At 37.6% G+C, this 13,858-nt stretch overlaps 1 protein-coding gene across 1 annotated transcript in view; it reads right to left on the reverse strand.

Moving 5' to 3' along the window:
- The window catches only part of MYRFL (myelin regulatory factor like), a 127,615-nt gene that overhangs the window by 81,360 nt on the left and 32,397 nt on the right, over positions 1 to 13,858 (reverse strand). The gene's annotated exons all lie outside the window — the stretch shown is intronic.

Raw genomic sequence — 13,858 nt, forward strand, 5'->3', positions numbered from 1 at the left:
CAAATAACCAATGACTTCTCATCAAAATCTCCAGAGGCAAGAAGACAGTACAACAGTATCTTTAAAGTGCTGGAGAAAATCAAAACTGACAATCTAGAATTTCAAATATGATGAAAATATCCTTCAAGAATAAAAGCAAAATAAAGACATTTTCAGATTTAAAAAATTTTAAGTAAAACCATGAATAGGCATGCACAATAAGAAATGTTAAAGACATTATTTAAGGCTAAAGGAAAATGATATCAGATGGAAACTTGAAACTTTAGGAAGGAATGTAGAGAATAAAAAAATATATATATCTAAATAAAAAACCATTTTTTCTCAGTTTCTTTAAAATACATAGGACTATTTAAAGCAAAAATTATGATATTATCTTGTAGCATTTATAATGTATGAAAGTGTAACACTTATGATAACTATAGCATAGAGGAAGGGAGTCAGGGGTAAAATAGAATTATACAGTTGAAGGTTTCTACATTTTATGTAAAGTGGTACAATATTAATTCATTAACTCTAAGTAGACAGTGAAAAGTTAAATGATTCAAAGAAGTATATAGGTAAGGTCAGAAGATAAAATGGAATTCTAATACAGTAGGAAAGTAGTTACAAAGAAATAAGAAATGGATAAAAAGAAGACAAATAATAAAATTGCAAAATTAAATACATCATCAATAATTGCATTAAATGTTAATGGATTAACGACTCCAATAAAAGGTAGAGATTGTAAGAATGGGTTTTTAAAAAGCAAGACCCAACTTTATGTTGCCTGCAAGAAACACTTTAAATATAAACACTCAGGTAAGTTGAAAATTAATGGAGAAAAAAGTGTATGAGAAGGCAGAAGTGACTTCATGGATAATAGGTAAAATAGACTTCATAATAAAGAGCACTACTAAAAATAAAGAGGCTCATTCCACAGTAATAGTTCTTTCATTAAGAAGGCATAGCAGGGGCACCTGGAGGGCTCAGTCAGTTAAGTGGGTCTGACTTTGGTTCAGGTCATGATCTCACAGTTCATGAGTTCGAGCCCCGCGTCGGGCTCTTTGCTGACAAGCTCAGAGCCTGGAGCATGTTTCGGACACAGGAGCCTGTGTCTCCCTGTCTCTCTGCCCCTCTCCCACTCATGCTTTGTCTCTGCCTCTCTCAAAAATAAATAAACATTAACATTTTTTTTTAAAAGAAGCCATAGCAATCATGATTGTTTCTTTAATAGCTTCAAAATACATGAAGCAGAATTTGCAGAAATAAAAGGAGAAATAAATAATTGTACAATCATAGAGATTTTAACATCCCTCTCTTATCAATTGATAGAAATAGGTAGTACAAATTGATAGAACAAAAAAGTCAGTAATGACAAAGATCATCTGAGAAATTTCTTTAGGGAGAAAAGGAATTGATGTGTTTTAATACTGAGAGGAATTTGGCAATTCTCTTCAGAGAATTTGTGGGAAGAATTAATGATAGTTATATTCAAAGTCAATAAAATCATGAAAACAAGACTAGGTTTGAGAAAAACAATAAGTTCAAGAAAGAAAATATAATTGTAATAAATAATATGTGAACACATAGTGGTAATAATGTAAGCCCTGGCTACTGACCTAACCAAAAATTTTATACAACTTTATGATATTGGGAGGCTGGTGCTAGAAGTGGATGTCAGATGTGGTATAAGAAAGTTAAATCCTCTCTGAAGATGATATTAAGTTCTAAAATACATAAAGCAAGAATAGCAATATAAAACACCATTCCGATATAAAGTGGTAGAAATCTCTAAAAGAGTTGGAAAGTATCTGCCTCTAGGAGAGCCAGACTCAGAAACATGGTGAAAACTAGGGCAGAGGATTGCCGATTTTCATTATAAGTCATATAACCACAGTTCTATTTGACTTCTTAAATTCTGCACATGTATCACTTCTATAGATTTATAAATTAAATTTTTTGATTGGCTCTCTGATTTCACAATTCCACATTCAAGATTCTAGGCAGTTGTTACCTTTACATTAGTGGCACCACTGAATTCAATAAGGTTAATAAAAATTAAAAATCGGAAGGAAATTATCAATTCACTCGAGAAATATGGCATGGAATATTTTATGTAGGAATACAGGCATGGAGAATCAAAGGTCCCTGTGTTGAGTGGCAGCAACATATGGGGATGGTTTCAAAATGAAAACACTGACATTTTTTAATGCTTTCCTTACAGTTTACTCTCCCTTCCAAAACTCACCACAGCTATTCCTTTATTTCATTGCATTCCATGCTTGATGCATTTTATAGTATTGAGAAAAATTTTACAGTCCTTTTAAGAGAATCTGAAGGAAGAATTAATGACAGCTACCTCTGAAACTGAGCAAATTGTTAAAACAAAGGCAATAGTTAACTTTAAGAAAAATACTTTTGTTTGGGACTGTTAATGAGCTGTTAATCTCCTCTTTACACCCAGTCATGCATATTAGACTGTTTTGGCCTTTGTGTTCTCGATTTTCCTATTATGCTAAAGTGATTTCCATGAAGTGGACTTGGAAAGGAACAGAATCATGGATCACTCCTTCAGTGGTCATCTTTGTCTCCACCTTCTGTAGGAGATAGTTGTAATAATCAAGAGATTCTTAGCTACTAATAAAAAATGAATAATTTGCCTTCTAAATCTCCTCTTCTCAGATATATAATTTGTTTCTGTGTTTGGGAGGATATATGGATAAATATGGTCTCCTGGGGGTTGAATGCTATGCAAACTGAAGGAGGGAGTGCAAAAGAGACTCTTCTTTCCAGCTGGTGAGATTATATGTATATCCATGACAACTGCATACTGTGCCCAAAGCAGCCAATATTTCTCTCAGATTGTAACCAGGCTTGACCAAGTTTTTATTGAGTGGCTACTATGTCCTCATGACTATACCAGGCACTGAGTGGGAAATACAGTATTGAGACATGGGCTTCATGTGAATGCCCAGCTGGGATTACTCACAATCCAATCCCCAGTTTTCTTTGATGATTCCCCTAGTGCCTTCACACACCAACTGCGCTTTCTCTTAAACTCTATTGCACAGTGATCTCAACTCAGCACAGTGCTTGGTACAGAGTTGGTACTTAATAAATATGAATGACTGCTTTTTTATACAACATATGACCATAAATATGTTATATATATATAACATATTGTATATATATGTATGTATATATATGTATATGTATATGTATGTATATATATACATATATATATATATAATATATATATATTCATATATTTAAAGATGGCTTTCCTGACCACCCAATCAAAAATAATGGCCTCCCTACCCCCTTTTCCTATTCCTTCACCTTCTAATGCTTATTTTTCTTCATCTTACTGAAGGACTTTACACTAAATTCTGCCATTATTTGCCATTATTCTGACATATGCCATTGTCTTTCTTTTCCCGCTACAGCAGAATGACAGCAGTGGAGCATCAAGAGTGAAGGCCGGGGAACAGCTCACCCCAGGAACAGGCAATAAGGAAATGCATTGTCTGTTGGGAACTTAAAAACAATACTTAAACCTACCAAAAGCCAGTGTGCTTTTTATTATCACCACGCACCACCAACTCAGAGAAAAATTCCTGGGTGTCCTGCCAGGGCAGACTGCTTCCCAACACACTGCCCTTGGTAAACCATTAGCAGCAATTTCATCTGTTTGGTTCACTGTTGTACCCCATCAACCAACTAGAGAAATAACTGCTATTGAAAATGCTTTCTCCAATGTTTTAAGTATGGGATTTACCCTCCCACATGGATATCTGCATTAAGAATATGTCTTAATACTGTGTGTATATATATGTGAGTGAGTGAGTGCGTGCGTGTGTGTGTGTGTGTGTGTGTGTGTGTGTGTGTTCTGCATAGTGCCCCGGTAGTGAACATGTCATAGGCACACAATAAATACTTGATCGAGCTTGGTTAGAGCTCGTACCCACTACCTGGAAGTTGGGATGAGCAAGAGTCTTGGCAGAAATGTTGTCAGTAGATAAGGTAGCCCAAGAAAATAATTTCTTGACAAGGCAAAGGAAGTATGATGTCACCCCACCCCTCCAGCCCTTTATTGGCAAACTGCAAGGACCCTGAGCCTCTTACCGCCACTCCTCTGCTGCTTTAGAAATAAACTTTTATGGAGAACCTGTTCTGGTCCAAGCACTGAGCTCCCCCTTTGCATGTGTTATCTTATCGAAGCTCTGGACCATCACAGGAAAGGCTATGCCCCTATTCCACAGGCAAAGAAACTAAGACTTGATGCAGTTAAATAACTTATCCAAGGTTATTCATCTGGCAAGTAGTCAACTTGGAGTCAAATGGTCTCCCACCAGAGTTAATGCTCTAACGAACACAGTGATTTAAATACAGACTATCCTGGGGTGCCTGGGTGGGTCAGTCGGTTAAGCATCTGACTTCGGCTCAGGTCATGATCTTGTGGTTCGTGAGACTGAGACCCTGCATCAGGCTCAGAACCTGGAGCCTGCTTCGGATTCTGTCTCTCTCTCTCTGCCCCTGCCCTGCTTGCACTCTGTCTCTCTCTCTCTCAAAAATAAATGAACATTAAAAAAAATTAAAATAAATTAAATAAATACGGACTCTCCTAATCAAATTAATTACTATAGGTGATTTCACTTCCCACAAATATCTTTAGAATGGAGACACTGCCAGTAACGTTTCAGCACAGGATTCTGTTTAGCCTTCTCCTACTGCATCAGTTTGAACCCAGAAGCCAAGCTGGTCACACAGCCTTTGACAAGCTCTTCTCACAGAACTACACGTTACCTCACCCCTTTCACAACACCACAGTAAAGAGCTTATCAGCCCCACTCCACTGGCGGCAGAACGAAAGCACGCAGCTGGTCATTGACTCCTAGCTCATTTTGCCGTCCAACCCCAATGAGCCAAGTCCTAAGTAAAACCCAGAATAAGCTCCATCATTAGAATGAAATATTGATTGCAGTTGATTCCTCACAGACTTAATGTGCCTTTAAGGTCCCCCACCTGTGAAGTCACCCATTCAAACCTGTGAATAGGTGTTACCTCAGTGCCCTCAGCTAGTTCTCTCTTACTCCACAATCAGGACCCCAAGGCCAGCTTAAAGCCTGATATGATATGACCCCCACAGAGCACACTTACTCAAACCATGCTAAATCATTTGGATTGGAACATAGGAGGGGATGGGGAAGGAGGCATGTTTATGTGACCTAAAGCAGGGCTTCTCAAATTATAATGTGCATGTGAATCCCATGGGCATCTCATGAAAAATGCAGATTTTGATTCAGCTTTTCCAGGGTAAGGTCTGAGATGCTACATTTCTGGCTCACAGGTGATACAGGTGCTGCTGCTCCCTGACCCACACTTAGAGAAAAGAAAAGAAGCAGGTGAACCTCTGGGCATTTTGTAAAGAAATAAAGCCTGTTTTCAGATTCACTAGTCCCTTTTCTGGAGTCTTCCTTTCACACACACACACACACACACACACACACACACACACACACACACACACTTCTTGTCCTTTTTTCCTGCATCCTCCAGGGTTTATGCTATCTCTTAAAGCTCTACCCACCCTCCCTTCAAGCAGCTCTCCACACCTAGACATTTCCCAGTATGTCCACCACAGCTTACCTGTGTACCTAGTAGGTAACTGGCTGGCTAACCTAGGGAAATCAGAGGACTTCAGCCTGCTCCTCCTGGGCAGACAGCTGCCCTGGACTCTGCCACACAAGGAAACAAAGGGTTAAGGGCAATATTTAGAAATTTCCATGTGCTGACAGGACTGTCCCAGCTCAACATACCAATTAGATTTACACAGAAAGATGAGAAAGTCCTGAGCAGCATATCCCAGTGCTCATGTATGAGTGCATGCCTCCCAAAAGGGGTTCATGGCCAATAAATTTGAAAAACACTGCATACCATTTCCCTTCTTCAGTTGCACATTAGCATATCAAAAGCTCTGAAAAGTCCTGCAGTGAAGTTCATTTAATATTTTTTTAAGCCAGTTCATTTGCTCATCATGGAACTTTTGTTTTTTTATTTAAAAAAATTTTGGGGCGCCTGGGTGGCGCAGTCGGTTAAGCGTCCGACTTCAGCCAGGTCACGATCTCGCGGTCTGTGAGTTCGAGCCCCGCGTCGGGCTCTGTGCTGATGGCTCAGAGCCTGGAGCCTGCTTCAGATTCTGTGTCTCCCTCTCTCTCTGCCCCTCCCCCATTCATGCTCTGTCTCTCTCTGTCCCAAAAATAAATAAACGTTCAAAAAAAAATTTTTAATGTCTATTTATTTTGACAGAGAGAGTGAGACAGAGCATGAGCGGGGGGAGGGGCAGAGAAAGAGGGAGATACAGAATCTGAAGCAGGCTCCAGGCTTCGAGCTGTCAGCACAGAGCCTGATGGAGGGCTTGAACACACGAACCACGAGATCATGACCTGAGCTGAAGTTGGACACTTAACTGACTGAGCCACCCAAGTGCCCATGAACTTTTATTTTTTTCCCACAACATCTCATGGGACCAGTTTTCCATACAGCATTTAGGGGTACCTGTTTTACAGGGCCAATAATTCCAATTCCATTTTTTAATATGACTGAGACATGGAAATCTCCCTATGAGATTTAAACTGGCTCTCATCAATTTTGCAGCCCAGTAGTCTCAGATCGCTTAGGAAAAGAGTTGTCACTGACATTTTTTTAAGGCACAATTCATAGGCAATATAATAGAGAGGAAGTAACTCAGGATTGGTAGAAACTCAGGTTTCAATCCCAGATCTGCTACTTATTAGCTGTGAGCCCAGGCAAGAAAATCTACATCTCAGGGCTGTTATGAGAAATGCAATAACCTGCAAAAAAGAGCCGGGTATTTAGAAATACTCAACACTTGGAATATTTGAATAGGCTGCACAGATGTAATCATCATTGAACCACCTGAACAGCCCCATGGTCATGGACTGGAACTGTTTCCACTTGTTCTCTCTCTGACTTTTATTGCAGCCTCATTTAATGCAGCTGAGCAGTTTTTATCAAGCAATGACAGGTTATCTGATCATAGGACTTTTCTTTAATGGGCATGAACTCTGACAATCTTTGCAAACTATGGCTCAGATCCATCCTGAGTCACATCTTTTGTCAGATAATTTTAGATGCATTGAATGTATTTCCCTGAGATTCACATCCTCCTAAATATCACCTAATTAATGTAAAAGCTGCATATGGAAGAAAGGGCATGTGTTGGAGAGCCAGGTACATTTTAATCCCAGCTTTGCCACTTATTGACCTGTGGACTTACTCTCGTTCCACCTCCATATTTATAAAATGTAGATATTATTGTTTCTATTTGGCAAATTTGTTCAGAGAATGAAATGTGTAAAATAAAAATCAAATGTGTAATTAAATAAATGAATATGTAAAACACAAAGAACATTGCCCATTGCTTGGTAAGCGCTCAACAATATTAATTCCCTCCTCTACCTCTCTTACACCCAACCACCCCTAAAGGTAGAGAATGAATCTGGTTAGGCAAACCAATAGTGATAGCCCATGAGGAGATAACTCTGGTTCTACAGGAAGGACCATTATTATCATGGAGACTAAGATCATATGGCAGATTTCAGACTTCCCAGATAAGAAGACCATTCTTTGAATAAGACTTTTGTTCACTTCTCCCCACCAAACAGCCAAAATTCTTTCTGCTAGTTATAAAAGTGATCCAGATGATTAGAACCCAGGTAAAATTAGCTGTACTTTCTCTTAAGGAGCAGTTACAAAGAAGAGAGACTAGACAATTTCTGGCAGATTGTTTCCAGGCCAGAGATGGAAAGGATACATCCTGCCCAGTCTTCCTACAGGGACTCACATCAGTGGTTTGGATGGAGTGAGGGGGAATGTAAGGGCAGGCACAAGGGTAATTAGTGTCTAGGTTCAACCCACGCAGTGCCTACAGCAGAAGAGCTGGCTCAGAGTGTGGGCTCACACATTTGGCAACCCACTAGCTGTGTGTGTGTGTGTGTGTGTGTGTGTGTGTGTGTGTGTGTGTGTGTGTGTTTAACTAGCTTGCAAAATGTTGAGCTGCCTTTTTTCCATGGTCATTTGGCAAGGATGTTCTTGTTGGCAAACAGCAGCAAGAGCCAGGTACCAGAGATATCCACAAATAGGTTTTCTCATTACTGAGATTCTGGTCTGGTTTCATTCTTTTCACAGGGGAGAAGAGGGAGGGCATTTTCAGGTATGCCAAGATAGGGTTAATAACAAAATGAAAATAACAGAGGAGGGTCAGTGAACTTAAAGACAGTGAATCAATAGAAATTATCTAATTTGAAAAACAGAAAGAGGGGCGCCTGGGTGGCGCAGTCGGTTAAGCGTCCGACTTCAGCCAGGTCACGATCTCGCGGTCCGTGAGTTCGAGCCCCGCGTCGGGCTCTGGGCTGATGGCTCAGAGCCTGGAGCCTGTTTCCGATTCTGTGTCTCCCTCTCTCTCTGCCCCTCCCCCGTTCATGTTCTGTCTCTCTCTGTCCCAAAAATAAATAAACGTTGAAAAAAAAAAATTAAAAAAAAAAAAAAAACAGAAAGAAAAGAAATTGAAAAAATAAGTCAACTGAGACTCCAGGAACCCATACAGTATCAAAGGTCTAACATTTGTATCACTGGAGTCCTAAAAACATGTAAGAAAGACATTATTACAGAAAAACAAATATGAAGAAATAATAGCTGAAAACTTCCTGGATGTCCTGAAAATTTACAAATTCAGCACATACAAATGTGCTATAAATTTACAAATTCAGAAACAATATAATCCCAAACAATATAATCTCAAAGAAAACTATGCCCATACCCAGCCACATCATAATAAAACTGCTGAAAACCAAAGATAAAATATCTCACAGTGAGAGAAAAATGACATATGCAAAGGAAAAATGATTCAAATAACTGTCTATTTCTCATCAGAAACCATGAAGGTCAGAAGACAGTAGGTCAAAATTTTTTAAATGTTGGGGAAAGAAGTATGAATTCTAAATCCACAATCATTCTTGAAGGCTTAATATTCCTCTCACACTAATAGATGAAAGCAGTAAAAAAAATCAGCAAGGATAGAGATAACCTGAACAACAATGTCAACCAACTTAACCTAATTAGCATTTATAGAAGATATTACCCAACAATAGCAGAATGCACATTCTTTTCAAGTGCACATGGAAAATTTACCAAGATAGACTCTATCTTGGGTCATGAAGCAAGCCTTAACAAATTTAAAAGAATTAGAATCATACAAATTATGTTCTCTGTCCATAAGAGAAATAAAGTTGAAATCAGTAACAGAAAAACATAGAAAAAAATCACACATATTTGGAAATTAAGAAGCACAGTTCTGGCAACCCATGAGTCAAAGAGGTGGCCTCAGGAAAATTAGGAAATATTTTAAGCCTGAAGAAAATTAAAATATGTCAAAAACTGAAGCAGGCAGCTAAAGCCATAGAGAGAGGGAAACGTACACATCAAATGCTTATATTAGAAAACAAAGAATGATCTCAAATCAGGAACTAAGTTTCCACCTTAAGAAACTAGAAAAAGAAGAGCAAACTGAACCTAAAGCAAGCAAAAGAAGGAAATAAAGAGTAAAAATCAGTGCTACTGAAAACTAGCACAATACAGAAAATCAATGAAACCAAAAGCTGCTAATAAAACTTTTAAGTGTCTAACCAGATTGATCAAGAAAAAAAAGAAGATAAAAGAAGCATATCATCAATATGATGAACAGAAGAGGAAATATCACTACAGACTCACCAGTCTGTAAAGGGCTAATAAGAAATACTCTGAACTGTGTCCATATTTGAAATGGACTTACTCCTTGGGGGCAACAGAGAAGGAAGACAAACTACCAAAATCACTAAGCAGAAAGAGATAACATGAATAGTCTTATATCTATTGGATAAATTTAATCTGTAGTTAAGATCTTCCAACAAAGCAAACTACAGGCAAAGATGGTTTCACTGGTTAAGTCTACCAAATATTTAAAGAGGAAATAAATCCAATTCCACACAATCTTACCCAGAGAATTTAAAAGGGTGGAACCCTTCCCAAATAATTTTAAGAAGCTATTTTACCCTGACACCAAAGCCAGAAAAACACCATCTATGAAAACTTCAGATCAATATCCTCATGAATGTAGGTGCAAAATCCTCAACATAATACTAGTAAATTGAACCTAGCAATACATGTAAAGACAATACCTCACAACAAACTGAGGTTTATCCCAGGAATATAAGGTTTGTTCAAAATTTAAAAGTTAAGGAGAGGAAGCAGGAGCAGAAGAGAATCTCCCTCAGTTAAAAAAAAAAAAAAAAAAAAAGCACTGGGGCACCTGGGTGGCTCAGTCAGTTAAGCAACTGACTCTGACTCTTAGTTTTGGCTCAGGTCATGATCTCATGGTTTGTGGGTTTGAGCCTTGCATCAGGATCTGTGCTGACAGCACAGAGCTTGCTTGGGATTCTCTCTCTCCCTCTCTCTCTGCCCTTTCCCTGTTTACGCTCTCTCTCTCAAAATAAATAAAAAGACATTTTAAAGGGGGAAAAAAGCATTGTATCATACTCAATAATTTTAAAAAACTGAATAATGGCCCTCTTAGATCAGGGACAGGGCAAGTACATCTGCTGTCTCTACTTCTCTATTCAACATTATACCCAAAGTCCTACCCAGTGCAATAAAACAAAAAAAAAAAAAAAAAGTATCTAAAGGCATAGAGTTTGGGATATACAACTGTCCTAATTTGCATATGACATCATTGTAAACACAGAAAATCCCAAAAAATCTATAAAAAAAAAAAAAGATCTTAGAACTAATAAATGACTTCATTAAGTTGCAGGACCTAACCAATATATAAATATCAATACTATTTTTATATGTTGGTAATGAATTATTGGAACCTAAAACTGAGGAAAAAAACTATTATTTATAATACCTCAAAGAGAAACATGAAATATTTAGACATAAATCTAACAAAATATGTGCAGGATTTACATGCTGAAATGTATAAAACATTGATGAAAGAAATCAAAGAAGGCCTAAATAAATGGAGAGATTTATCATGTTGATGGATCCGGAGATTCAATTTTGTTAAGATACCAACTTTCCACATATGGATCTCTGAGCTTAATACAATTCTAATCAAAATCCCAGCAGGACTGTACAGATACCAACAAGATAATTCTAATATTTATATGAGAAATCAAAGGAACTAGAATAGCCAAAATTTTGAAAAAGACAGATTTGGAGCACTTACACTATATGATTTCAAGACTTATAATAAAAGCACAATAACCAAGATAGAAATCAGAGTTTTGTTTTGTTTCTCATCTTCTCCCTTTTCCTCATCTGTTTCTATTCTGTCTCTTAGGGCTGAAAAGTAGGGGGGAATTTTTATGTGCAGAAAATATATACCTTAAAAATAGAAATTCCCTGGGGTGCCTGGGTGGCTCAGCTGGGTTAAATGCCCAAATTCAGCTCAGGTCATGATCTTGCAGAATGTGGGTTCAAGCTCCATGTCAGGTTCTGTGTTGTTAGTTCAGAGCCTGGAGTCTGCTTTGGATTCTATGTCTCCCTCTCCTTCTCTGCCCCTCCCCTGCTCTTTCTCTCTCTCTCTCTCTCTCTCTCTCTCTCTCTCTCTTTCAAAAATACACATTAAAAGAGGATATTTGCAAATGAGAAGACATTTATTAAAAAAACAGATGTTCTCTATTAGTCATATCCTATATTCCCACTGCCTCATTTTATGTCTGATTTATCTTCACTGTGTGACAGAGTTGTTTTTTTTTCTCATCTTCTCCCTCTCCCTCATCTGTTTCTATTCTATTTCTCAGGGCTGAAAAGGGGGGAGACTTCTAGCCAGAAAATATATCTCTTAAAGATAGTGTAGTATTGGCAGAATGATGGGCACATAGATCAATGGAACAGAATATTTGTCTAGATATAGATCTACATAAATATGGCCAATTGATTTTTTGCTAGATAAAAAATACTACTGATTTTTTACTAAAAGTAATTCAATGGAGAATGGTTATTAAACAAATAAATCTGGAATAATTGGACATCCATACACAAGGAAATTAATCTCAACTTATATCTCAAACTTTACACAAAAATTAACTCAAAATGGATTATAGGCTTAAAAGTAAAATGTAAAACTCTAAAACTTTTAGAATGAAACAGAAGAAAATTTGGGGGAACTTAGAGTAGGCAGTATCTATATTGCATAGATATAAAGCTTAAACTGTATAGGAAAAAATGGATAAATTGGACATTATAAAAATTTTAGGGGCGCCTGGGTGGCCCAGTCCAGTTGAGCATCCGACTTCGGCTCAGGTCATGATCTCACAGTTCGTGAGTTCGAGCCCTGCATCGGGTTCTGTGCTGACAGCTCAGAGCCTGGAGCCTGCTTCAGATTCTGTGTCTCCCTCTCTCTCTGACCCTCCCCCGCTCATGCTCTGTCTCTCTCTGTCTCTCAGAAATGAATAAATGTTAAAAAAAAATTTTTTTTTAATTTTTAAACTTTTGTTCTGGGAAAGACACTGTTAAAAGAATGAAAAGTTACAGACTGGGAGAAAATATTCACAAATCACAAATCCAACGAAGTTCTTATATACAGAATATTTAAACAATTCTCTAAACTCAAAGGTAAGAAAACTTCAATGGGCATAAAATTTGAACAGACACTTTACCAAAGAAAACATACAAATAGCAAACAAGCACATTAAATGATACTCAACATCATCCATCATTAGGAAAATGCAAGTTAAAACACAGTGAGATACCACTATAGAATGGCTTTTTATTACAGAACAGTTATAAGAAAAAAATTTTCAACTGATAATACCAAGAACTGGCAATAAAGAGAAGCAATCGGTTGTCTCATATGCTGTAGGTGGTAATGGCAAATGGTATGGCCACGCTAGAAAATTTGGCAATTTCTATAAAGTTAAGCTTACACTTAAAATACGACCCAGGAGTCTTTATTCTAAATATTACCCTATAGAAATTAAAACTCTTGGGGCACCTGGGTGGCTCAATCAGTTGTGTCTGACTTTGGCTCAGGTCATGATCTCAGCTTGTGAGTTTGAGCCTCGCATCAGGCTCTGTGCTGACAGCTCGGAGCCTGGAGCCAGCTTCAGATTCTGTCTCCCTCTCTCTCTGCCCCTCCTCCACTTGCACTCTGTCTCTCAAAAATAAACATTAAAAAAAAAAGAAATTAAAACTCTTGACCACATAAAAAACTATGCATTAATATTTAAAGAAGCTATTCGTAATTGTCCCAAACTGGAAACAATCCAGTGGGCAAGTGGATAAACAAAATGTATTATAAACAGTCAACAGAGTCCTTCTCAGAAATAAAAAGGAATGAACTATCGATCAAAGACTTTATGCTTAGTGAAAGAAGCCATACTAAAAATGTTATATACCATAGATTTCATTTATGTGACATTCCAGAAAAGCAAAACTATAGGGACAGAGAACAGATCAACTGTCACTAAGGTCTTGGGATGGGTGATAAGTTTCCCTTATGAAGCATCAGGGAAATGTTTCAGGTGAGGGAGCTATTGTTTGTGCTGATCATGATAGCAGTTCTACAACTCTATGAATTTGTCAAAACTCACAAAACTATATACAGGACAAAAATTTAATATTACTGTATGTAAATTAAAAATAAAAGAAAGCTGAAGTAGCTATGTTATTATCAGAATATAAGAGCAGAAATCAATGAAATACAAAACAGAAAAATGATTAGGAACATAAATTTAACCAAAGCTGGATCTTCAAAGGGTTTGAAAAACTGATGAATCTCTTGCCAGATGGATCAAGAATAAAAAGACACAAATTG

The sequence above is a fragment of the Puma concolor genome, chromosome B4 (assembly GCF_028749965.1).
Source record: "Puma concolor isolate L17-30 chromosome B4, mPumCon1.1.hap2, whole genome shotgun sequence".
NCBI lineage: Eukaryota > Metazoa > Chordata > Mammalia > Carnivora > Felidae > Puma > Puma concolor.